Source organism: Salmo salar, chromosome 09 (genome assembly GCF_965601325.2).
Source record: "Salmo salar chromosome 09, fSalSal1, whole genome shotgun sequence".
Taxonomy (NCBI): Eukaryota; Metazoa; Chordata; class Actinopteri; order Salmoniformes; family Salmonidae; genus Salmo; species Salmo salar.
The window spans coordinates 132,498,307-132,525,779 of NC_138299.1; the positions used below are offsets into that span (position 1 = coordinate 132,498,307).

At 42.8% G+C, this 27,473-nt stretch overlaps 1 protein-coding gene across 1 annotated transcript in view; it reads right to left on the reverse strand.

Annotated features, from left to right (window-relative positions):
* The window catches only part of LOC106612868 (protocadherin-16), a 196,225-nt gene extending 176,405 nt beyond the window's left edge, over window positions 1-19,820 (reverse strand). The window contains exon 1 of the mRNA XM_045724531.2: window positions 19,391-19,820. The gene's annotated coding sequence lies outside the window, so the exon portion shown is untranslated. The remainder of the gene's footprint in view (window positions 1-19,390) is intronic.
* Between the last annotated feature and the right edge of the window lie 7,653 nt (window positions 19,821-27,473).

Consider the following 27,473-nt stretch of genomic DNA (forward strand, 5'->3'; position numbering starts at 1 on the left):
GCTTTATGTAGGCCCTAACGGTTCGTGGGAACTATTTGTCACCGTGCAATTAATGTATTGTTGTGTAGTGGCTTTGCTGGCATGCATCCCACTTTTAAATGTTTTTGTCCCACCAAGATTTACATGCTAAAATCGCCACTGCGCTCATCGTTCCCTTATGCCATAGTTTGTACAACTCAAGTGTCAGTAGAAACCACATTTGTTGAAGCAAGTCAGCCATATCAGCTATGTTTTTTTTTAAAAGCAGTAAATGAGTCTGAATGAACTGTTTCGCTGCCAGACAAGGCTCCGCTAATAGCCAGATGAAGCAGGGGTAAGGATTCACTCTATGGTGCTGAAAAGAAGGCTTAATGTAGGCCCTAACAGTTTGTGGGTGCCGTTTGTCACCGTTATAGTGCAGTTAATGAGGATACCCTAGGATAGGGGGCGCCACAGCGCATTTTGAAAAAAAATCGTTCCCATTTTCAACAGCCTACTAATCAAACTCAGAAGCTAGGGCATGCATATACGTATTATATATGGATAGAAAACACCCTAAAGTTTCTAAAACTGTTTGAATGGTGTCTGTGAGTATAACAGAACTCAAATGGCAGTCAAAACCCCGAGACCGATTGAAACAGGAAGTGGAATTCAGAATTGTGGACTCGACTTCTCATCTTTCCCTATAAATCACACCGTTAACCATGGTTCAGTGAGCACTTCCTATTGCTTCCACTAGATGTCGCCAGTCTTTTCACAGTGGTTTGAGCCTTATACAGTCGAAACTCAGTGAATGAGACTCATTGGAAATTGGTCACAGGGGATGGGCCATCACCATTATGACGCCGGCGGCCATGTCTACCCCCACCTTTGGAAACGGTTTGAAAGACAATTAAATCATCCCCCTCGAATCTTATTGGCTCTCTTGGTGTTACAGGCCCTGAAGATTAATGTTTTACAACATTTGACATGTTTGAACGAACCTACAGGCGGGAGAATCATTTTATCCGAAACTTCAGCCCTGCGCACATCGGAGAATTTGGAGAGAGCCCAAGGACGCGCTACCAACAGCAGGCTAATGGAACGTGAAGTATGGACTTTTTCGACCGAAAATACATCTGTTGTGGACCTGGGATTCTTTCTGATGAAGACAACTAAAGGTAGGCGATTATTGACAATATTATACAAGATGAGATGTGACATGCGATTGTTCCAAGATGGCGCCGAGCTCTGTATATTAGCTCATTTTCTGAGTATCGCATCTCCTTTTATCGCAAAGTGTGATTACCCAGTAAAGTTAATTTAAAATCTGGTATGACAGGTGTTCTCAAGAGATATTCATCTATAAATGTTAGATTGACAATATAAATTTAAAAAATCGTTATAGGATAGTAATTTAGGGAATTGTAGCATTGTTTCCCGGGACGCATTTGAGGGGAAATTCGTTAGTCAACGTCAGACGCCGATGTAAAATGCTGTTTTTATATATAAATATGACCTTTATTGAACAAAAGAATGCATGCATTGTGTAACATGATGTCTTAGGTGTGTCATCTGATGAAGTTTGTAAAAGGTTAGTGCTGCATTTAGCTGTTTTTTGGTTATATGTGATGCAAGTGGTTGGTCGGAAAATGGCTATGTTGCTGCTTTTTACGATGGACTCATCTAACATAATCTAATGATTTGCTTTTCCTGTGAAACCTTTTTGAAATCGGACGACGTGGGTCGATTCAGGAGAGGTGTATCTATAAAAAAAATATATATATATTAATATTTTTTTTTTTTTATTATGATTTTTTTTAATGCTAATTGGCGATATGATTTTTCGCTGGATTTTGATCCCGCTGACGGGATGAGACGCTGAAGAGGTGTATTGTGTGTTGTGTAGTGGCTTTTCTGGCATACAGATTTTTTTGTTTGTTTGCCCCACTAAGATGAACATGCTAAAATCACCACTGGACCAGACATATTCCCAATATAGTGCATTGGGTTCTGGTCAAATGTAGTGTACTATCTAAGGAATAGGGTGCCATTTGTAACTCACACTGTTTCTCTCTCAAACAGGGCTTTACTTTTCTGGTTCTTGGTTTGCCATTGTCTATGGGTCTTAATAGGCATATACAGTACCATTCAAAAGTTTGGACACCTACTCATTCAAGAGTTTTTCTTTATTTGTACTATTTTCTACATTGTAGACTAATAGTGAAGACATCAACAGTCATGCTCTGACCTAGGAGAGCTGTGTTTTCTCTGTTTAGTTAGGTCAGGGTGTGATAGGTGGGTGGGCATTCTATGTTTTGTTTTTCTATGTTTTGGCCGGGTATGGTTTCCAATCAGAGGCAGCTGTCTATCGTTGTCTCTGATTGGAAGCCATACTTAGGCAGCCTGTTTTTCCCTTTGTTTTCGTGGGTAGTTGTTTCCTGTTTCGTTTAAGTACCTGGCAGAACTGTCGGCGGTCATTTTGTTTATTTTGTAACATGTTCGATTTTTCATTAAACTTCAAGATGAGCACTCAACACGCTGTGCCTTGGTCCCCTTTATATGATGCCCGTTACATCAATACTATGAAATAACACATATGTAATCATGTCGTAGCCAAAAAAGTGTTAAACAAATCAAAATATATTTTATATTTGAGATTCTTCAAAGTAGACACACTTTGCCTTGATGACAGCTTTGCACACTCTTGGCATTCTCTCAACCAGTTGCCTGAGGAATGCTTTTCCAACAGTCTTGAAGGATTTCCCACATATGCACAACATTTGTTGCCTGCTTTTCCTTCACTCTGCGGTCCAACTCATCCCAAACCATCTCAATTGGGTTGAAGTCAGGTGATTGTGGAGGTCAGGTCATCTGATGCAGCACTCCATCACTCTTCTTCTTGGTCAAATAGCCCTTACACGGCCTGGAGATGTGTTGGGTCATTGTCCTGTTGAAAAACAAATTATAGTTCCACTAAGCACAAACCAAATGGGATGGCATATTGCTGAAGAATGCTGTGGTAGCCATGCTGGTTAAGTGTGCCTTGAATTCTAAATAAATCACCAACTGTGTCACCAGCAAAGCACCCCGACGCCATCACACCTCCTCAATGCTTCATGGTGGGAACCACACATGCGGAGATCATCTGTTCACCTACTCTGTGTCTCACAAAGACACGGCGGTTGAAAACAAAAATCTCAAATTTGGACTCATCAGACCAAAAGGACAGATTTCCACCAGTCTAATGTCCATTGCTCATGTTTGTTGGCCCAAGCAAGTCTCTTCTTCTAATTGGTGTCCTTTAGTAGTGGTTTCTTTGCAGCAATTCGACCATGAAGGCCTGATTCACACAGTCTCCTCTGAACAATTGATGTTGAGATGTGTCTGTTACTTGAACTCCATGAAGCATTTATTTGGGCTGCAATCTGAGATGCAGTTAACTCTAATGAACTAATCCTCTGCAGCAGAGAAAACTCTGGGTCTTCCATTCCTGTGGCGGTCCTCATGTGAGCCAGTTTCATCATAGCGCTGTATGGTTTTTGCGACTGCACTTGAAGAAACTTTCAAAGTTCTTGACATTTTCGGATTGATTGAACTTCATGTCTTAAAGTAATGATTTGCTTATTTGAGCTGTTATGAAATTGGCTCAAATGTATTAAGAAGGAACAAAATTCCACAAATTAACTTTTAACAAGGCACAGCTGTTAATTGGAACGGCAGGTAGCCTAGTGGTTAGAGTTTTGGGCCAGTAACCGAATGGTTGCTGGATTGAATCCCAGAGGTGACAAGGTAAAAATCTATCGTTCTGCCCCTGTTCCCCGGTAGGCCATCATTATAAATAACAATTTGTACCGGCTTGCCTTGTTAAATAAAGGTTACATTTTAAAAATAATAATACTAATTGAAATGCATTCCAGGTGACTACCTCATGAAGCTGGTTGAGAGAATGCTAAGAGTGTGCAAAGCTGTCATCAAGGCTGCTTTGAAAAATATAAAATAGATTTTTACACTTTTTTGGTTAATACATGATTCCATATGTGTTATTTCATAGATTTGATGTCCACGATTATTCTACAATGTAGAAAATAGTACAAATAAAGAAAACCCCTGTTATGAGTAGGTGTGTCCAAACTTTTGACTGGTACTGTATGCTAAACAGAACCACTCTCTGAGTTCACTGGAGGGATTTACTCTGGAAGACTTACTCTTGAAGACTTACTCAAATCACACACAAAATCCCTAGCAGAAAGTAGTTGGTGGCCGCATCAAGCACCATGCAGAAATAATGGCCTACATTCATCAACCTCCAGGCAAAGCCACTTAGCCTACACCAACAACACTTAGCTCTGATCTAGTACTGTATATCCTTGGGTATTACTTATTGAGTGTGATGATGTGCCTGAGAGCTATCACCACTTGGGGACGTTTCCCTCCATTTCTCCCCACACAAATGGCCCGATTTTTTGGGTGGGGATTCCTATTGGTTGTTGCCTCAATGGCGCTGCCGATGTTGTCACAGATGCTATAATGGCACAGATATAAAGATGAGTCCTCTTTTTTATAAAGGTGAGCCCTCTGCTTTTTAGATATAACTAGCTACCACACACCCCACAGCCCCCCAATAAAAAACAACAAATTGGGGAGACCCCCTGGAGATCGCCCCCATAGAATTAGTAATTAGAATAATAGAATGGACCTTCCCACCTTATGGTGAGATAAAGGTCAGCCATTTTGGTCCGGGAGATGGTCAACCATGGTTTGCCAGTGCAGCAATAAGATAATGAAAATAATGAATTTGAAGAATTTATCTGCACTGTATGTTTGTTAGCAAGCTAGCCAGAGGAACGATTCCATACATTTTTTTATTATCTTATAATATGCCAACATTCCATTTGAACAATGTAGTCAATCCACAGCCTTACACTGTCTGAAATCAGTTAATGATAGGACTTAGAAAAGTTGTAAATGTGACAAGTAGGCTACTGATATTGTATCATACACTGCTCAAAAAAATAAAGGGAACACTTAAACAACACAATGTAACTCCAAGTCAATCACACTTCTGTGAAATCAAACTGTCCACTTAGGAAGCAACACTGATTGACAATAAATTTCACATGCTGTTGTGCAAATGGAATAGACAACAGGTGGAAATTATAGGCAATTAGCAAGACACCCCCAATAAAGGAGTGGTTCTGCAGGTGGTGACCACAGACCACTTCTCAGTTCCTATGCTTCCTGGCTGATGTTTTGGTCACTTTAGAATGCTGGCGGTGCTTTCACTCTAGTGGTAGCATGAGACGGAGTCTACAATCCACACAAGTGGCTCAGGTAGTGCAGCTCATCCAGGATGGCACATCAATGCGAGCTGTGGCAAGAAGGTTTGCTGTGTCTGTCAGCGTAGTGTCCAGAGCATGGAGGCGCTACCAGGAGACAGGCCAGTACATCAGGAGACGTGGAGGAGGCCGTAGGAGGGCAACAACCCAGCAGCAGGACTGCTACCTCCGCCTTTGTGCAATGAGGAGCAGGAGGAGCACTGCCAGAGCCCTGCAAAATGACCTCCAGCAGGCCACAAATGTGCATGAGTCTGCTCAAATGGTCAGAAACAGACTCCATGAGGGCCCGACGTCCACAGGTGGGGGTTGTGCTTACAGCCCAACACCGTGCAGGACGTTTGGCATTTGCCAGAGAACACCAAGATTGGCAAATTCGCCACTGGCGCCCTGTGCTCTTCACAGATTAAAGCAGGTTCACACTGAGCACATGTGACAGATGTGACAGAGTCTGGAGATGCCGTGGAGAACGTTCTGCTGCATGCAACATCCTCCAGCATGACCGGTTTGGCGGTGGGTCAGTCATGGTGGGGGGTGGCATTTCTTTGGGGGGCCGCACAGCCCTCCACGTGCTCGCCAGAGGTAGCCTGACTGCCATTAGGTACCGAGATGAGATCCTCAGACCCCTTGTGAGACCATATGCTGGTGCGGTTGCCCCTGGGTTCCTCCTAATGCAAGACAATGCTAGACCTCATGTGGCTGGAGTGTGTCAGCAGTTCCTGCAAGAGGAAGGCATTGATGCTATGGACTGGCCCGCCCGTTCCCCAGACCTGAATCTAATTGAGCACATCTGGGACATCATGTCTCGCTCCATCCACCAACGCCACGTTGCACCACAGACTGTCCAGGAGTTGGCGGATGCTTTAGTCCAGGTCTGGGAGGAGATCCCTCAGGAGACCATCCGCCACCTCATCAGGAGCATGCCCAGGCGTTGTAGGGAGGTCATACAGGCACGTGGAGGCCACACACACTACTGAGCCTCATTTTGACTTGTTTTAAGGACATCAGCCTGGATCAGCCTGTAGTGTGGTTTTCCACTTTAATTTTGAGTGTGACTCCAAATCCAGACCTCCATGGGTTGATAAATTGGATTTCCATAGATTATTTGTGTGATTTTGTTGTCAGCACATTCAACTATGTAAAGAAAAAAGTATTTAATAAGATTATTTCATTCATTCAGATCTAGGATGTGTTATTTTTGTGTTCCCTTTATTTTTTTGAGCAGTGTATAATAGCACTTTCATCTTTCCAAGAAAACAAACATTTATACATTTATGGTCTGTTTACATATATCTTAAAGGCTATTTATACAGAACAGTATAAACTGTATCTATGATTATATGTGGCGGCAGGTAGCTTAGTGGTTAGAGCGCTGGGCCAGTAACCGAAAGGTTGCTAGATTGAATCCCCGAGCTGACAAGGTACAAATCTGTTGTTCTGCCCCTAAACAAGGCAGTCAACCCACTGTTCCTAGGTCATCATTGTAATTAAGATTTTGTTCTTAACTGACTTGCCTAATATGACAATATTTTAGGTTTACAATGATTCTATTACACAATTTCTTATATATCACATGCCTTTGTTTTCTTTTCCAGCATAAGTCAAATCTGGATCATGCTTTTACTGCCATTCATACCAAGTAAACTGGTCTGGATTTCTCTCTAGAATAGCATGAGATTAGCTATAAAACTTCATATGCTTCTCTCTGCCCCATGGCAATATGTGTAGAATTGCAGGAAATTTGCTTTAAAACAGCAACATTTTCTCTCAGCCTCATGGCAAAATGTGCATAATAACATGAGATTAGTTATAAAATTCCACATTTGCACGATTACAAAATGTGTAGAATTGTAGGAAGTTAGCTGTTTCCCCAAATGCTGCGTCATTGCAGGGGGGCCCCGAGAAACTGCGGTACGCCACTGCTTGGTAGCATGCTGTTACTATAGCTCTGCCACATTATACTCAGATATGTGAGTTCATTGGCATTTGCCCTGTTGTTGAGGCACTTTAGCCTTTGTCCTCAAGTTAAGATAATATTACTAATTTGGACAATTAAGTTTATTGTATTATTTTTCATAATGTTTCATTAACTACATATTGTGTATCTTGAATCAGTCTTCGACATTACCCGTAAAATAATGACCACCTATTTTTGCAGCTGATCCTTTGCCTTTGTCTCAACTGTTGCTGTCTAACCTCACGGAAAAGCGACACTTACAGACCACGCACACACACACACACACACACACACACACACACACACACACACACACACACACACACACACACACACACACACACACACACACACACATAGCACATGTGGCCCCTAATTATAGAAAATGGCCCAGTTCAAGGCTAAAGAAAATATGGACACGGCTACTTTGTTAACTGCCGCAGTATCTGCTCTGGGCGGCACTGTGCAAATGGAAAACATGCCTCATTGTTCAAATCAAAGCAGGTTTTTTAAATAACCTTTAAGTGTTATTAACCTGTTGGCACCAATTGATTTCACATCGCCAAAAGTTATTTTTATTAAAAGCAAAATGAGTCTTTACTGTGTCGCGGTCCTTCAGTGGGAGGGGTGTCACATTCTGGCTGCATCCCAAATAGCACCCCATTCTCTACATATAGCACTACTTCTGACGGGTCCTGGTCAAAAGTAGTGCACTAAATAGGGAATAGGGTGACATTTGGGACGCAGATCTGAGACACAGATCTGAGACACATAATCTGTCTAAACAAACGCTGCTGCCTTCCTCTATTAGCCTGAGCCGCCACGTCACAGAAGGGTGCCAGAGTTCTGACATTTCCCAAGTTTAGAGCTAAACAATCTGAAATAAAGGCCACTGTCAAACATAGTGAGCATTATAGGCAGCGCTGCCCATAGATGAAACAATCCCAGATGGCCGATCCACTACCAGCCTGTTTCATCTCCTGAACCACGGCCTATTCCCTATATAGTGCACTACTTTTGACCAGAGCCCTATGGGGAACCTTGTGTGCCCTAGTCAAAAGTAGTGCACTAAATAGGGAACAGGGTGCTATTTGGGTCCTATTCCAACAATGCGGAGTTAAAGATAAGATAAAAATTGAAACAACATTTTTTAAATAGTGACACGAGGAATAAATACACAGTGAATAACAAATAAAAATAACGAGTAAAAATAATAATACAGGGAGTACCAGTACCGAGTCAATGTTCCATTTTTTCTATATTCCAGAAAACATTTTGTTAGTCCCCACAAGGTCAAATGCTATTTCTAGGGCGTTTAGGGTTAAGGTTAGAGTTAGTGTTAGGGTTAGAATTACGTTAAGGGTTAGGGTTAGGAGCTAAGGTTAGTTTTAGGGTTAGGGTTAAATCAAATCAAATTTTATTTGTCACATGCGTCGAATACAACAGGTTACAGTGAAGGTTACACCTTACAGTGAAATGCTTACTTACAAGCCCTTAACCAACAATGCAGTTTTAAGAAAATACCTAAAAAAAGTAAGAGATAAGAATAACAAATAATTAAAGAGCAGCAGTAAATAATAATAGCAGAGCTATATACAGGGAGTACTGGTACAGAGTCAACGTGTCAATGTGCGGGGGCACCGGTGTCGAAGTCATTGAGGTAATTATGTACATGTAGGAAATAGTTATTAAAGTGGCTATGCATAGCATAACAGAGAGTAGCAGCAGCCTTGCGGTAGCAGAGAGAACAGTCTATGACTAGGGTGGCTGGAGTCTTTGACAATTTTTAGGGCCTTCCTCTGACACCGCCTGGTATAGAGGTCCTGAATGGCAGGAAGCTTGGCCCCGGTGATGTACTCGCACTATGCTCTGTAGTGCCTTGCGGTCGGAGACTGAACAGTTGCCATACAAGGCAGTGATGCAACCCGTCAGGATGCTCTCGATGGTGCAGCTGTAAAACCTTTTGAGGATCTGAGGACCCATGCCAAATCTTTTCAGTAGGGTTAGGTTTAGGGTTAGGGTTAAGGTTAGGTTTTTGGGTTAAGGTTAGAGTTAAGGTTAGGGTAAGAGTACGAGTTAGGGTTAGGTGTTAGGGAAAATAGGATTTTCAATTGGACTGAATTGTGTGTCTCCACAAGGTTAGCTGTACAAGAGTGTGTGTGTGTGCGTGCGTGCGTGCGTGCGTGCGTGCGTGCGTGCGTGCGTGCGTGCGTGCGTGCGTGCGTGCGTGCGTGCGTGCGTGCGTGCGTGCGTGCGTGCGTGCGTGCGTGCGTGCGTGCGTGCGTGCGTGCGTGCGTGCGTGTTGGGGTGTCAGTGTAAGTATATGTGAACAACCAACGTTTTAGGAGACGTCCAATTCTTCCAAGTGGAAGAATATGCTATTATTACTCATCAAGCCTCTCAATGCTGCAATCACAGGCGTATCTCTGTAAATATAATATAATAGTTTTGTGAATAATTCATAGAAGAGAAGAAGAAAGTCAAATTTTGAAAATCAGTGCTTGGGAATAAGATGATCAATGAGACTCATATAAGAACTTTATTTATTCTTGTGAATCTTAATCTTTTTTTACTTTCTTTAATCTTTGAAAAACCCTAAATGCATTTTAAGAGATGTTTGATAGGAGATATTTTGTTAAACAAAAGTAAAGCCAGACAAAGCACAAGTCCAACTGTCAAGGGTGTGTACGGGAGGCGAAGTCAGGTGCAGGAGAGCAGAGTGTAGTGAACAGGCGCACTTTAATTCCGTTCCGCAAAATACAGCACATAAAAACAATAACGTGCCAAAAACATGGAACATGGCAAAAGTAAAGCGCCCGACAATAATCCACATCACAAACAAACAATTACACATAAAGACATGGAGGGAAAACAGAGGACTAAATACATGCAGTAATTATGGAATGGAAACCAGGTGTGTAATGGAACAAGACAAAACCAATGGAATATGAGAAATGGAGCGGCGATGGCTAGAAAGCCGGTGACGTCGATCGCCAAACGCCGCCCGAACAAGGAGAGGAGCCGACTTCGGTGGAAGTCGTGACACCAACGATATTCCCCCGATTATCCCTGTATCTCTTCAAAACACTTTGTTCCAACTATGTACAGATCTGTTTCTGAACGCTGCTTTATCAGAAAGTCTACGCTCAGAGTAGCTCTGACACACAGGCTTTGTGTCATCCCAAATGGCACTCTATTCCCTACATGACTTTTGACCAAGGCCCATAGGGCTCTGGTCAAGTAGTGCACCATAGGCAATAGGGTGCCATTTGGGATGCAGCCACAGACTAATCAAAGCTAGTCACCAGCCTGGACTGTATGATCACAGATCCTTAAAATGAGCTTCAAATTCCATGTCAAGATTCCAGCTAATTCCAATGAAACTTCTGAGCCTTGAAGAGCCGAGTGTTTGGCTGGGAGGGGGCTGGGCCGCTGGGGCACTAGGGAGGGGAGCACAGGGCACGTTGGGGCGCCAGAGACTCTCCACAAACGAAACCACAGAGTGAATTGTTAATCCGGACTGTCTGGATATTAACATGACAAGCATGAAGGAAAACTACACAAACACTCTAAATACTGTATATGGAGGCCTGGCTGAAACAGAGCTGTCTGAAGCCACATTTGGAGGTGCCATAGTTCTGTGTACTGTGGTAATGGGGACCAGAGAGTTAGGGATGTGTTACAAATAGGGTTGCAAAGGATTGGAAACTTTCCGGGAAATTTAAGGAAATTGTCCAGAAATGTTCCATGGGAAGTGAATTTGGGGAATTTTGCTTATATCTTATAACAGTGAACCTTTTTTGTTGGATACACATAAGGCAATGCTAGGTCTTGTGGCATATTTTGGTTAAACTATCCCCAGTTCAATGGAATTGCAACCCACTGCATGCACAGTGCATTCTTCCATCACATGTGCAGTGTACTCTACCATCACATTTACAGCTGATTCTCAAGATCTTGCACACTAATGAGATGCTATTGAACCCACACAACTATATTGTCTGAGCCAAGGACTACATGCTTTCTGGTAAGTTTTGATTACAATACTGGGTGGGGCAAATATATTTTATTTGACATACATAATTTTTTGTTAAACAGTAAATAGTAGCCCATAGAAAAATGTGTTTAAATCATTTCTAACTTGTTAACAATTTCTACTGGTTAGTTTTTGCTACTATGTGGGTTTTAGCTTGCTTGAGGCTACTAACTGAGGAGTGTTAATTCACCTGTTTCCATACAGTTTCATTTTAAAACATAATTAATTACATCATCTCCACCCCTCAACCAGTATTCTACAAGAGCACAGACACAAGGGACAAGAGACACACCAGTCTCTACATTGCTGATGAGCTGAAGGCAGTCATCAATGACCTTGGACCACTCACCAAGCAAAGTGAGAAGAATAAGAGCACCACATTGAAGCTGCCCAGCAACACCTGTTCGGGTGGTCTCATCATCATGTTTGACAGTCTCCTGGAGGGGAAGGAGTCTCTCCAAGAAATGGCAATATCACAGTCTGCCGATATGGACAGCCCCATCAAGAGGATCCTCCTGGATGATGTATTTTGGGAGAGAGTGATAAGCAGCCTGAAACTCCTGAAACCTATAGCAGTAGCCATTGCACGGATTGAGGGAGACAATGCCATCATGTCTGATGTTCAGACTCTGCTTGCAGATGTAAGAGAAGAAATCCGTACTGCCCTGCCCACTTCACTGTTGCTCCAAGCAGAGGAAACTGCAGTTCTGAAATACATCAAATAGCGTGAAGACTTCTGCCTGAAGGCCATACACACCGCAGCATACATGTTGGACCCCAAGTATGCTGGCAAGAGCATCCTGTCTGGTGCAGAGATCAACAAGGCCTATGGTGTCATCACTATCGTGTCTCGCCACCTTGGCCTGAAAGAGGGCAAGGTTCTTGGCAGTCTGGCGAAGTACACTTCCAAGCAAGGGCTTTGGGATGGAGATGCAATATGGCAGTCGTGCCAACATATCTCATCAGCCACCTGATGGGAGGGACTTTGCGGATCTGAGGCTCTTTCCCCTGTTGCCTCCATCATCCTCCAAATCCCAACATCAGCCGCCTCAGAGCGCAACTGGTCGTTGTTTGGGAACACAAACACCAAAGCACACAACAGGCTGACCAATACAAGGGTTGAAAAATTGGTGGCCTTCCGGGGAAATTTGAGGCTTTTTGAGCCTGACAACGAGCCATCCTCCACAAGGTTGGAAAGTGACAGTGAAGATGAGGCCTCAGAGTCTGATGTTCAAGAGGTGGACATTGAGGAGGTCCAGGGAGAAGACATGGAAGCCTGAGAGGAAGACAACCAAAGCTTTAGTTTCTAGACTATAATTTTACAGATGTATGTTCGAAATGTTTTTGGGAGATGCGATAGATCATTGGGGATAATTCAATATTCCCTTTATTTTGTTGTTCAGTGAAATCATCCCATGTGAAGAGTCAACACATTTAATTAAAATTCATAATTAAACATTTTTTTTTCATTTCTATTGGAAGGATTTAATCCTTTGCAGTTATGTCTACTTATGATAAGGTAAAATGTTTCTGTTTCTGTCTCCATATGATATGGTAAATAAATCCAATGCAAAAAACATCTACATTTAAATAGTATTAATATTAATTTGCATATATTTCCGTTAATTCCCATATATTCCGTTAATTCCCATATATTCCCGTTAATTCCCACGGAATGTTTCCACCTCTGAATATTCCCCAAGATGTGCAACCCTAGTTCCAAATGGCACCCTATTCCTCAAAGCCCTATGGGCCTTGGTCAAAAGTAGTGCATTATAAAGCCCTATGGGCCTTGTTCAAAAGTAGTGCACTATAAAGCCCTATGGGCCTTGGTCAAAGGTAGTACACTATAAAACCCTATTGGCCTTGGTCAAAGGTAGTACACTATAAAACCCTATTGGCCTTGGTCAAAAGTAGTACACTATAAAACCCTATTGGCCTTGGTCAAAAGTAGTGCACTATAAAGCCCTATGGGCCTTGGTCAAAGGTAGTACACTATAAAACCCTATGGGCCTTGGTCAAAAGTAGTACACTATAAAGCCCTATGGGCCTTGGTCAAAAGTAGTGCACTATAAAGCCCAATGGCCCTTCATCAAAAGTAGTACACTATAAAGCCCTATGGGTCTTGGTCAAAAGTAGTACACTATAAAGCCCTATTGGCCTTGGTCAAAAGTAGTGCACTATAAAGCCCTATGGGTCTTGGTTAAAAGTAGTGCACTATAAAGCCCTATGGGCCTTGGTTAAAAGTAGTGCACTATAAAGCCCTATGGGCCTTGGTTAAAAGTAGTGCAATAGTATGAAGCGAATAGGGTTCCATTTGGGCAGCAGACAAAGTGCTTCCACAGGGGCAGGTCAAGGGGCAGGTCAAGGGGCCAGGGAAAGGGGCCAGGTAAAGGGGCCAGGAAAAGTCATCCCCATCATCGAGCTCTGATGTGCGTGCCGTGTGTTCCCTGGCTATCCATGCACTCCCTCCCCTGGCCATAACAAACACACAGAGCATTGGAAAAACACAGGGCGTCTCCTTTCATGGTGAGGCCATCACATACATGCACACACACACACACACTCACACACACACGCACGCACGCGCACGCGCACACACACACACACACACACACACACACACACACACACACACACACACACACACACACACACACACACACATACGTCCAAGAAAAGCAAAATCATCTCTTTCCCACATGAACGGAGACAGAATCAGACGGACCTAGCTACGGTATTTGATGGTTTGGGTGTTTGTGTAAGACGTCGTGCGAGCGAACAGGAAAAACATGCGCTCCTCCTCAGGCCTTTGAACATGATCCTGTCTGATTTGATATTGCGATGGGCGTGGGTGTGTTGGGACGGTTGCATCATTTGAAACACATGGGCACAGTGATCAGAAAGAGGGGCTGGAGGCTGGCTCCTGACCACATACAGTAACAGCTGAGAGAGGAGGTCAACTTCTATGGTTTTGTTTTCAGATGAATGACTCACATGTCATCCCCACAGGGCCTACTGTACCATTAGTAGCATGACCAACAATTCCATGTATTCATATTCCATTCCAGCATTTCCACAACAAGCTTGCTTTAAACGTCACATACATTGACTACCTGTGTATCACTTCAACTGCAACTAGCTATTACAACAGTTATCTGTTGTGTCAACATAAAGGTCCGTTATTATCCCTAATCAACACAATGACAAGATGAACTGATCTCTTGATCAAATATAAACTGTGCAGTTCTGAAGTTATCTGCTGTGCCATCTTAGATAGGTCTGTTATTCACTTTCTAGCATCTTCTCATTTTCAGTTTAAATATGTATGTACAGGATACGCATGGTATACAATAAACCGTCCAACAAAATGCTTACTTGCAGGTTCTTTATCAACACAGCAACAACAATAAGAGATACTAAAAGATAACAATATGAACATAAAGTAAATGGATCAGTAGAATAGAATACATATCTTAGCATAAGTATAATACAGGAAGGAACAATTTATAGTCCAATATGTACATGTGTATTGGGGAAGGGGGGGGGGGGGGGGGGGTCAGGTGTATACATTGACCAGTATAATGAGAGTCTGGTAGTAGCAGTTGTGATGTGTGTGTAGCCTGAATGTATATGTGTGTGTGTGTGTGTGTGTGTGTGTGTGTGTGTGTGTGTGTGTGTGTGTGTGTGTGTGTGTGTGTGTGTGTGTGTGTGTGTGTGTGTGTGTGTGTGTGTGTGTGTGTGTGTGTGCATGAGTGAGTGCATGTGTACTCAGGTGTGGAGGATCAGAGCAGCTGGTCAGTCCAGTTCAAGTGTTCAGCAGTCTGATGGCTTGAAGATAGAAACTGTCACTGAGTCTGTTGGTATCAGACTTCATGCTCCGATACCATCTGCCCAACGGTAAGGGAGAGAACAGCTCATGGCTGGGGTGTGTGGGGTCCTTGATGATGCTGCGGGCCTTCCTCGGGCACCCTTTCAAGTAGATGTCCTGGATGGGTGGGAGCACAGTTCAAGTTATGTACTGGGCCATCTTCACCACCCGCTGGAGGGCCTTGCGGTCGTGGAAAGAGCAATTCCCTTACCATGCCGTGATGCAACCAGTCAGGACGCTCTCGATGGTGCAGCGGTAGTATTTGGAGAGGACCCGGGGACGGTATTCCAAATGTCTTCAGACGCCTTAGGAAGTAGAGCCGCTGTTGCGCCCTCTTGACAAGAGTGATGGTGTTGGTGGTCCATGTCAAGTCTTCAGTGATGTGGAAGCAGAGGAACTTAAAGCTTGTGACTCTCTCTACTGCAGTCCCTTTGATGTGGATCAAGGCATGTTCCCTCCCTACTTCCTCAAGTCAACAATCAACTATTTTGTTTTGCTGACGTTGAGGGCGAGGTAGATGTTTTAAAGATGAACTCGTCACTAACCATTCACAGTTTCTACTAACAGATGTTTGATGTCATACTATTATAACAGACACATGTTAAGCAGATCATGAATTGTGGAATCATTGCCTAATCTAAAAATTCAGTCTGAGTGTCTGAAACACTGACGCTGATGGGCCTATAAACACCTAGCTGTAGGTACTGTAGGTAGGTAGAGTCTCCTGAAACTGCTAGCGTGTGTGCGTGTGTTTGTGTGTGTACTGTACCAGTCCAGAGGCACGAAGGCTCCACTGAGCAGATGCTCCACGACTCTCTGTCTTAGAGGAAACATACTCTGTTACACCAGGGGCCAGTAAAACTATGACAAACCACACCAGGAGCCAAGACTAGGTCTACGTCCCAAATGGCACCCTATTCCCTATTTAGTGCACTAATTTTGACCAGGGCCCTATGTGCCTTTTGGGACAAACTCTAGGGCATGCCTGGTCAGTTTTAGAGGAAAATGTTCTGGCTGTGTTGTTACAACAATCCTGTTAAAAACAACCAGAAAATCCATAAATGATTGGCTTTGCTGTGTCAGACCAAGACTAGAGACTGCCAAGTAGATATGACCATCAAAGGCTGACCTGTACACTTTCAAAGTACAATATAGCTGTATACTTCTGTTATTACTATAGTTAGCTTCCATACGATGTTAATATATACTTCTGTTACGGCTGTAAAAAAACAACAACCAGGAAATCAATCAGAAAGTCTTGGCTCTACTGTGCTGTTGTGTTCATTCCCTCCATACAGTATGTTATAAACCCTTTATCCTCATCATCACCCCAGGCACAGAGGCACACTGCAAATGAAGTCAAATAATTACTTCATCATGGAGCTTCTGGGACTTGACTGATGACATAATCCTTGGATTGTCATAAAAGCCACAGCCGAGGTTTCAGGCTGCGGTTTCATCCAACAATTCTGCATCATTTCCTTCACTGTTTTCTTTGTAAACTATATACGGTTTTTCTTCTCAGTCCAGCCACTCTACAGTGAATGGCTTTAGCACAACTTTTTCCTTGGTTTTAGTCTCCTGTGATTAGAACACATCAGATTTAACCAATGGCTGCTTGCGAACTCATATTCAGGAAATGAATGGGCCAGTCATCAAAGCACTCAGATGATGCACCTAGCACTCAGGCTCAGTGAGCTAGCATAGTCTTTTGGCATGCACTATTTTTCTATAAGAGAACACCAAATTATACAATGAGCTCTATCTATCTATCTATCTATCTATCTATCTATCTATCTATCTATCTATCTATCTATCTATCTATCTATCTATCTATCTATCTATCTATCTATCTATCTATCTATCTATCTATCTATCTATCTATCTATCTATCTATCTATCTATCTATCTATCTATCTATCTATCTATCTATCGCTTTGAGCTTCACTGATATGAGACATACTTGGCATTCCTCTCCAGCGGGAGCTAATGACTGTCATTGTTAGCTCAACTATTATTATTATTATCGATGAGGACCAGGAATGTCCCTCCCCTCATAACTGACAACATGCTGACACAACACTGACACCCAGGAGGGAAAACCCCAACATTATGTTTTAACTGACGAATGGGTGGAGAGAGAGGGAAGGAGAGAGGAGAGAGAGAGAAAAGAAGGGCTCCAAGACAATACAGAAGGAGGATGACTTTGGAGCACCATGGAAACCAGCATACTAACAGATAAAGGCAGAGTCCGGAAGGGCACCTTATTCCCTATAACTAGTGCATTACTTTTGACCAGAGCCCTATGGTCAGAGAATATTGGCTATGAGCCTATGAGAGGAGACCTATGGGCTCTGGTCAAAAGTAATGCACAATATAAGGAATAGGGTGCCATTTCGAGTGCAAACAACCTGTTTAGGGATATGGAACCCAATTGAGTTGAAATGAATTAATTAGACATAAGTGAAAGGATTAGTGCGAGGAACACAGTGATTCACATCAAACCCTAATGAACAGAGCCCTGTTGACACTGTAATGAATATGACCTACTACAACCTCCTGCCATCTGTCAGTATGTAGTAGTCTACAGGACCAACAGTGAATTGTGACACAATGGCACAGCATTACACCCCAGCCAACAATAGAATTCAATGGATAAACCAATTTGAGAGGAATGTTTTGTAGAGAAAAGGGAAGAAAAAATACCCAATGGCACCCTATTCCCTACATAGTGCACTAGCCTACTTTTGACCAGAACCCTGTAAAGTGCACTATATAGGGAATAGGGTGCCATTTGGGAAGCACACCAAGTACAGTGGAGTGACATCTTAGTGAATTATTTGACTGGTGGACAGAGTATTATTAAGCTAATTGTTTGAGATTGGTATTGTGTTTGTCTTTGACTGCATGGTGACGTTGCCAATGAAAATGTGCTCTAAGTATAGACTATGACGGGTAGCCTATCACAGATTTGAATTCTAATCTAAAACATAATATTATTTCTCAATCATTTCAGAAAACCACAAATAATCGCTTTAAAGGTTGGATGTGTTTTTGTTATAATCATATTATTGTCGTGTGGTTGTGTGGTTGTATGACTCTGACTCCTTTTAGAATGTCTTAAATTATATTAACTGGCAAAGCAAGGGGAGCTAGACCTCAGAAATGTATATGTGTCATTCTTTGTTACATAATTAGTGTTTGCTTGGAAGGTTTTTCTAAAAGTTCAAACGGTTACAATAGTAGAGCCTACAGTTTCGGATCTCAGCTAGAGCTATTGATCCTACATCTGTGCGTTCTCTTTTCTTGCATACAGTGCAATATAACGTAGGGCCTATTGTTAAATAGCCTACATATTTTTTATCTCCCTTTTACATCCAATACTTAAAGCTCCCCCCTTCAGGAGAGTTGGCAGCAGTAGCCTAGTGTTATGCCGTCTGAAAGAAGTGATTGCCCCCACAGAGGGAAACAAAATCACAGAGTTAGAACAGCAATGAGCAGAGAGGAGAGCATTCAGTCAGAGCCAGATGGTTTGGGTTAGTATGAGAATCAGTTTTCAGGCAGCCGTTCCACGGTCCTGCCTGCCTGTCGATAGCACTTTCACTGGTCGGGATAATCATTAGACTATACATAACGTGACAAGACCTAAACATCGCTGACAGCTGTCCCGTCCATGGGTCCTGCTGAGTTCTCAAATATACATCTATTTAAGCTTAAAAAACAACAGCACTGTTTGACAATAAATGTGATGACTGTATAACTAATCAGGGTCAAATACCCAAAATAAAGATGTCAAAAAATTAATCCTGGAGTAAATTATACAAAACTTATGACACATTTTAAACACTTAAAAAACGTTCACTTTTGCACTTTGGACCCGAAAGAATAAAAAAAAAAGTGTATGGAAAAAGAAGAAGAAAGAAGACAAACGAAGAGATTCATCATTAAAAGCATCCAAGCTTGAAAATTGTCTCGTTAACTTCATGACTGACTGAGTGTGATGTTTAGGGACCATGATAATGTGCTAGCCTATTCTGCACAGACAACAACGCAACGATTTGCGCTCAAGTTTTTGCCTCATAAAACGTCCATGTAACTAGTGCAATGTATAACAACGTATAAACGTATCGCAACAATGTATCAAATGTATCGCAACAACTTATAATCATTACCTCGTAGTCTTCAGCTAGCGAGACATTTGACAGTAGTAGAACACTGCAACGAGGACTTACATTCATCTGCTCCTTCTCTGCCACTGAGCGCACGCACGTCCGATAGCAAATATCCCAACAATAACCGTCGCTTCTTTAAACAAATCCCTTGTGGAGTAAAAAGGCAGAGTAAAAATCTAAACTAAAGTCAAAAACCTCCTAAATTAAATCCATTTCCAAAAGACAAAGCGGTATCCTTTCTAAATGATCCTTTGGGATGGTGAATGCGTTTTCACTCCAGCAACCTCTTGTGATTTCTCCTGTACCCTATTCCTTGTCAGGTGACGAGGGATAGGCAATTCAAAATAACTTTTTCCGCGACCGTTTCCTTTGTACGGTTAAAATGTTGTAGTCAGGACGTTATCAACTTCTCAGCATCGGGACAGCATCCACACTAACAGTTACTGGAGCGTCTAGTTGCAGAGCTGCTGCTGCCTGCCCTTGCGCGGAGTGAAACCCGACACCTCTCTATGGCTATGGACAGCCCTCCTTCAGATTGTGCTAATTTATTAAACACGTGCAGTAGTGTAAGGGTATGTTGCTTGACAGCACTGTGGTAGAGAGAGATGCCTCTGAGAGAACAGAGGAGAGGAGAGGTGGACATTTCTGAACTCTGGTGCCACCAAGCTATGTAAAAGGGAAGTGTAAGCCAATCTTCAGAATGTCTTTGGGTTCTAAATATCTCATGAGGATGAGCTGCTTGGGCTACTCTGACCCACCTGTATTCGGTAAATTACCTTCAATTTGCATAGTGAAGTAGGCTAAATGAAATGCTTCAGAATCACAATTATGTAATTGATTGGCAACGTATTTTTTATTATAATAACCATCGACAAATATCACACAAAATCACGGAAAAGGGGACATTTGGAGCATGCCAAAATTCAGCTCCAGTAGACCTCCATGACAAGTTTGACATTGTTATGAGAACAGAAGGGTTTTCCCTCTCACACAATAAAAGGTGTGAAGGCCACACATGTAGAACGCCCAGACATACACAGCCATGTTAGAAAAAGAGAGCTAGACTACTGGGTTGTGTCCCAAATGGCAACCTATTCTCTATATATTGGACTACTTTTGACCAAAGTCCTATTGGTCCTGGTCTAAAGTAGTGCACTACAAAGGGAATAGGGTGCTATTTGGGACGCATCCCTGCTCTCATGTTAGAGTCTTGTCACCGAGCCCTGTTCTTCTCTCCATCTGGCGACTGCTTGTTTGAGAGGAGCATGTTACAGCTCCAGTTGTTTATGCATCCCAAATGGCACCCTATTCCCTATATACTGCACTATGTTTGACCAGGGCCCATAGGGCTCTGGTCAACAGTAATGCACTATGCAGAGAATAGGGTGCCATTTGGGACACAGACTATGTTATTGCTCGATGTTCCTGATTCAGTTTTCTCTCTGGAAGAGCCTTGGATGCCTTCCTGGTGCTATCAATCAGTAGAAACTAAACTAAAACCTATGTCGTTCTACATTCACAACCTGACAATCATAAGAGTATGGACGAGGAACCATGGATTGGAGTTCATTTTTCATTCACTTCCCTTACTGTAACAGCTGCTTGACATGTCTTGGCTGTTCAAATCCAGGTCTGAATAGTCACATAATATGAATCTGTTTTTATCTGTGTCCCAACTCCTCTAGCTGCCAATACTGTGAAAATAGTCTTCAGTTATTTCCTACTATGGAGACACATCCATATATTCCCATTCATTTATGTGGCTCTATACATTAAAATGAAATGTATTCTCACTATCTGGCCATCAGAAAACAGAAACTGAAGATCAATTTGCGCTTGGCCACATGTCAAGAACAACTAAAAGGCTTAAATAACTATTACAGCTGTCTTCCTGGTATGCCTGCAGATGGTAACTATGTTTAAGCATGAGAGAGATCAAGAGGATATGTCTCAATGTGTTTACTAGATTGAGATACTATATGCTTTGGGGTATTAAAATAGAAGTTTTCCTGAAAAACACAACGCTCAGTTTATTTATGTGAATGGCATTTGGAAGAGAGACAGAGCTGGCAACGACACACAAGCGCTCGCTTTCTCTCTCACCTCTCACATACACACACGCACGCACGCACGCACACACACACACACACACACACACACACACACACACACACACACACACACACACACACACACACACACACACGCACGCACGCACACACACACACACACACACACACACACACACACACACACACACACACACAGCGGTATAGTACATTGTCATGGGATGTTGGATCATAAAGAAAATGATTCGTTTTGGATGCGTCTTCTGCTAGACAGGACATGGAGGAGTGTTTCCTCCTTCTGACTCTTCTTTTAAATATATTTCAGTACATTTTTGTTAATACTCAAGTGGGTAAATAATAAACATTTCAGAATGAATCTGGCACAGATCATCTCTCATACTGAACTCTGTAATAACACAACAACATCCTTCTACATTTATCCTCATCAACGAAACATTATATCACTCTACACAGTCATTTACCTCCCTGTTCTAATAGACAAACCAATGGACTGGCTTTCAACCCAGATCCTCTGCATGCCTCAAGATTGTTAGCCCACTGAGCTAGGCAGTAGGTCTGGGAGGCTAGCAAACACAAGTCTCCAGGTCTCAGGCAATGTTACTCATCATGCGAACATAGTTTTTCGAACCACCTCCGTTACAAAATCATCGACACGTTATCACATTTGCACCAGTTTACAACGTAACATCTACTTCCTTTGCATACTCTTCTTCTTTAGATAAATGGGTAGTGGGTCCTTCCTAGCTAGCTAGAGACAGGGCCATCGCTGTAAAGTCACATCATTGTGTTTGGACCTTAAACACACATACATCACTGCATATTTGTTCTATTACATTACCAGGATAATAAGCCCAGTATCCAGCCAAGTTATTTTATGTGCTTCTCCTCTCTAGTCTCTACCAACAACCTGTCAGAGCCTTGTGCTGATGGGACCTTTATTCAAAACAGACTCCTCAACCTGGAACCACTCACAACTGGGCTGCATGTTGGACCACGTACTAAATGGCACCCTATTCCCTACATTGTGCACTACTTCTGACCAGAGTCCTATGGAGCTGCCGCTATGGGCACTGGTCAAAAGTTGTGCACTATATAGGGAATAGGGTACCATTTCGGACACAGGCTTAATGGACTAGCCTCCTCCTCACAGGATGCCATTAGGGAGGACCATTGCATGCCTCAGTTAGAACTGGAGGTAACTAAGCTGGTGTAAAAGAGCGACAGCAGCAACAGATACATCTCCTGTTGGGTTTGTTGTTCGTTTGTAAGATGACAGCGATCTGATTGGAGACATCTATCAGGACATAGAGGAGAACAGATGTTTACAATGTAGCTCAACACTGGAGGGAAATAATGCTAACAAACAGGCTCAGCTCTCTGACTGCTTTTTTATTTGATTTAACTAGGCAAGTCAGTTAAGAACAAATTCTTACTTAGAATGAAGGCCTACCTCAGACGACACTGGGCCAATTGTACACTGCCCTATGGGACTCCCAATAACGGCCAGGTGTGATGCAGCCTGGATTCAAACCAGGTACTGCAGTGATGCCTCTTGCAATGAGATGCAGTATCTTAGACCACTGCGCCACTCAGGTTTCTCTTTGTCTCTCTCTCTGTCTGTCTGGCTCTCCTTTCTCTTTTCTCTCAGTCTCTCAGTCTGTCTGGCTCTCCTTTCTCTTTTCTCTCAGTCTCTCTGTCTGTCTGGCTCTCCTTTCTCTTTTCTCTCAGTCTCTCAGTCTGTCTGGCTCTCCTTTCTCTTTTCTCTCAGTCTCTCAGTCTGTCTGGCTCTCCTTTCTCTTTTCTCTCAGTCTCTCTGTCTGTCTGGCTCTCCTTTCTCTTTTCTCTCAGTCTCTCAGTCTGTCTGGCTCTCCTTTCTCTTTTCTCTCAGTCTCTCAGTCTGTCTGGCTCTCCTTTCTCTTTTCTCTCAGTCTCTCAGTCTGTCTGGCTCTCCTTTCTCTTTTCTCTCAGTCTCTCAGTCTGTCTGGCTCTCCTTTCTCTTTTCTCTCAGTCTCTCAGTCTGTCTGGCTCTCCTTTCTCTTTTCTCTCAGTCTCTCAGTCTGTCTGGCTCTCCTTTCTCTTTTCTCTCAGTCTCTCAGTCTGTCTGGCTCTCCTTTCTCTTTTCTCTCAGTCTCTCAGTCTGTCTGGCTCTCCTTTCTCTTTTCTCTCAGTCTCTCAGTCTGTCTGGCTCTCCTTTCTCTTTTCTCTCAGTCTCTCAGTCTGTCTGGCTCTCCTTTCTCTTTTCTCTCAGTCTCTCAGTCTGTCTGGTTCTCCTTTCACTTTTCTCTCAGTCTCTCAGTCTGTCTGTCTCTCAGTCTGTCTCTCAGTCTGTCTCTCAGTCTGTCTCTCAGTCTGTCTGTCTCTCAGTCTGTCTGTCTGTCTGTCTGTCTGTCTGTCTGTCTGTCTGTCTGTCTGTCTGTCTGTCTGTCTGTCTGTCTGTCTGTCTGTCTGTCTGTCTGTCTGTCTGTCTGTCTGTCTGTCTGTCTGTCCTTTCTCTCTTTCTAATTTCTCTCTTGCTCTCTGTCTTCTCTCTCTTGCTCTCTGTCTTCTCTCTCTCTTGCTCTCTGTCTTCTCTCTCTCTCTTGCTCTCTGTCTTCTCTCTCTCTCTTGCTCTGTCTTCTCTCTCTCTCTTGCTCTCTCTCTTCTCTCTCTCTTCTCTCTCTCTTGCTCTCTGTCTTCTCTCTCTCTCTTGCTCTGTCTTCTCTCTCTCTCTTGCTCTCTGTCTTCTCTCTCTCTCTTGCTCTGTCTTCTCTCTCTCTCTTGCTCTCTGTCTTCTCTCTCTCTTGCTCTCTCTTCTCTCTCTCTTGCGCTCTCTTCTCTCTCTCTCTTGCTCTCTGTCTTGCTCTCTCTCTCTTGCTCTCTCTCTTGCTCTCTCTCTTGCTCTCTCTCTCTTTCTCTCTCTCTCTTGCTCTCTCTCTCTTGCTCTCTCTCTTGCTCTCTCTCTCTTGCTCTCTCTCTCTTGCGCTCTCTCTTGCGCTCTCTCTTGCGCTCTCTCTCTTGCGCTCTCTCTCTTGCTCTCTCTCTCTTGCTCTCTCTCTCTTTCTCTGTCTTCTCTCTCTTGCTCTCACTCTATTCCTTATTTAGTGCACTACTTTTAACCAGGGCCCATTGACCTCTTCATCACAGCTCTCGTCCAGGAGGGCTGTTGGGGCCGGGGTCACCTAAGGGCTGACCTACTATAAATCTCTCTCTCTCTCTCTCTCTCTCTCTCTCTCTCTCTCTCTCTCTCTCTCTCTCTCTCTCTCTGTCTGCCTCTCTCATCTCTCCTAATTTCTCTCTCTCTCCTTTCTATTTTTCTCTCTCTCTCCCCATCTCCCTCCCTCTCTATACCCCCTCTTTCTCTCTCCTCTCTGCTGTCCTGTCAAATCATTCAATAGCGTGTGTTTTCCCAGTGACACTGTAAATACCTTGAGACCTGACTAATTCCCCCAAAAATATTCTCACAGCATTTATTCAAAGGTACTGACAACCTTCCATAAAGTACACCTGCTACAATGACCATATTTTCATTACATTAGGGGAAATATAGAATATATTTATTGTACTAACATGCTCCCCAGGTTGCAATAGTGAATCTTTTGGCTCTGCCTCTCTAGAACTATACTGCGTCCCAAATGGTGCCATATTCCATACAATTTAGTGCTCTATAGGTAGGTAAAAATTGCCATTTGGGACGCATACTATCTTGTATAAACATAGGACAGTCAGTGCCGTTGCAGTTGAATCCTCATCACTTTGCTGTTGATGGGTTCTCCATCTTTCATAACAACTCATGTTTTCAATGATGCCCCTGTCACACGGCACCTCCTATAAGATAAATATTCTGTTCCCTTTTCATACACAGCGGCAGCTCCTTAGTGGTCGACGGTTGCTGGGCCACCGTAGTGGAAGCCTCATCCTGATCAGGCATTGATATATTAGGAGCAGTGGGCTGTGTGAAGCGTCACTGAGGATCACACATAGGTGCACACACACACACACACACACACACACACACACACACACACACACACACACACACACACACACACACACACACACACACACACACCACACACACACACACACACATGCAGTGTGGAAGGAAGATCAAGGTGCTATAATGTAATAGAGTAGAGATCTACTTTTCAACTTTGTAGTGCGGTGTCGTCCACATCACGGGGCTGTGGTCGGTGTAATGACGGTGTGATGGCTATTTCTGTGACATCTGACCGGGGATTAGACAGCAGGCCACAGAGCCTGGTTCCTAGGGAGCAGCTGGAAGTACCAGAGAGAAAAAATAAACACAGCTAGCCTAACCAGTTTCTTCAGGAGAGAAAATTAAGACTGCAGTCTGAGATTCGAAAACCAACAAACCTGGTGGCACTGAAACTTATTTTGGTAAACGGCTGAGGGACGCAGAAATGTAAGAAATGTAACCCCTCTCAAGTTTCTAGACAGAGCTATGGATGCTAGGACTGACCGTCCTCAGATCAAAATGATCGTCTTAAAACCTCTCTATGGTAGGGGGCAGTATTTTGACGTCCGGATGAAAGGTGTGCCCGTAGTAAACTGCCTGCTACTCAGGCTCAGAAGGTAGGATATGCATATTATTAGTCGATTTGGATAGAAAACACTCTGAAGTTTCTAAAACTGTTTGAATGATGTCTGTGAGTATAACAGAACTCATATGGCAGGCAAAAACCTGAGAAAAATCCAACCAGGAAGTGTGGAAATCTGAGGTTTGTAGTTTTTCAAGTGATTGCCTATATATTATACAGTGACTTAGGGTTCATTTTGCACTTCCTAAGGCTTCCACTAGATGTCAACAGTCTTTAGAACCTTGTTTCATTCTTCTTCTGTTACTGGGGAGAGAATAAGAGCTGACTCAAACAAGTGGACTGCCTGAGGCAAATTAGTTGTTTACTGCGCAGTCACATAGGTGCCCCGTTCCTTCTTTTTCCTCTGTAATGAATACGCTATTGTCCGGTTGGAATATTATCGAATATTTATGATAAAAAGACCTTAAGGATTGATTGTAAACATTGTTTCTACGAACGGTAATGGAACTTTTTTACTTTTAGTCTCGGGTTTTGCGCTCGCGCATTATGCCTTTGGAATAGTGATCTGAAAGCGTGAACAAAACGGAGGTATTTGGACATAAATATGGAGTTTATCGAACAAAACAAACATTTCTTGTGGAAGTGGGAGTCCTGGGAGTGCCTTCTGATGAAGATCAGCAAAGGTAAGTGAAGATTTATAATACTATTTCTGAGTTTTGTTGACTCCAGAACTTGGTGGGTAACTGTATAGCTTGCTTTGATGGCTGAGCTCTGTACTCAGAATATTGAACGTGCTTTCGCTGTAAAGCTATTTTGAAATCTGACACAGCGGTTGCATTAAGGAGAAGTGTATCTATAATTCTTTCAATAACTGTTGTAAATTTTATCAACGTTTATGATGAGTATTTTTGTAAATTGATGTGCTCATTCACCGGAAGTTTTTGGAGGCAACACATTTTCTGAACATCACACGCCAATGTAAAATGGGGTTTTTGGATATAAATATGAACTTTATCGAACAAAACATACATGTATTGTGTAACATTGAGTCCTGGGAGTGTCATCTGATGAAGATCGTCAAAGGTTAGTGATTCATTTTAGCTGTATTTCTGTTTTTTGTGACGCCTCTCCTTGCTTGGAAAATGGCTGTGTGGTTTTTCTTGTCTCAGCGCTGTCCTAACATAATCTAATGTTATGCTTTTGCCGTAAAGCCTTTTTGAAATCAGACAATGTGGTTGGATTAACGAGACGTGTATCTTTAAAATGGGATATAATAGTTGTATGTTTGAGAAATATGAATTATGACATTTTTGTTGTTTTGTATTTGCCGCCCTGCTATTTCACTGGCTGTTGAATAGTGTGTCCCACATACCCCAGGTTTTAAGCATGTTTTAAAGCTGTACAGTGTTTGTTTACAATTGCAAAATAAGCTTTTATTTTGAGCTCTGATGGTGTAAAACAGTTCAACTAAGCTCCTGAGGCATGTATAGTTTAGCCGATATTCTTCAATAATCA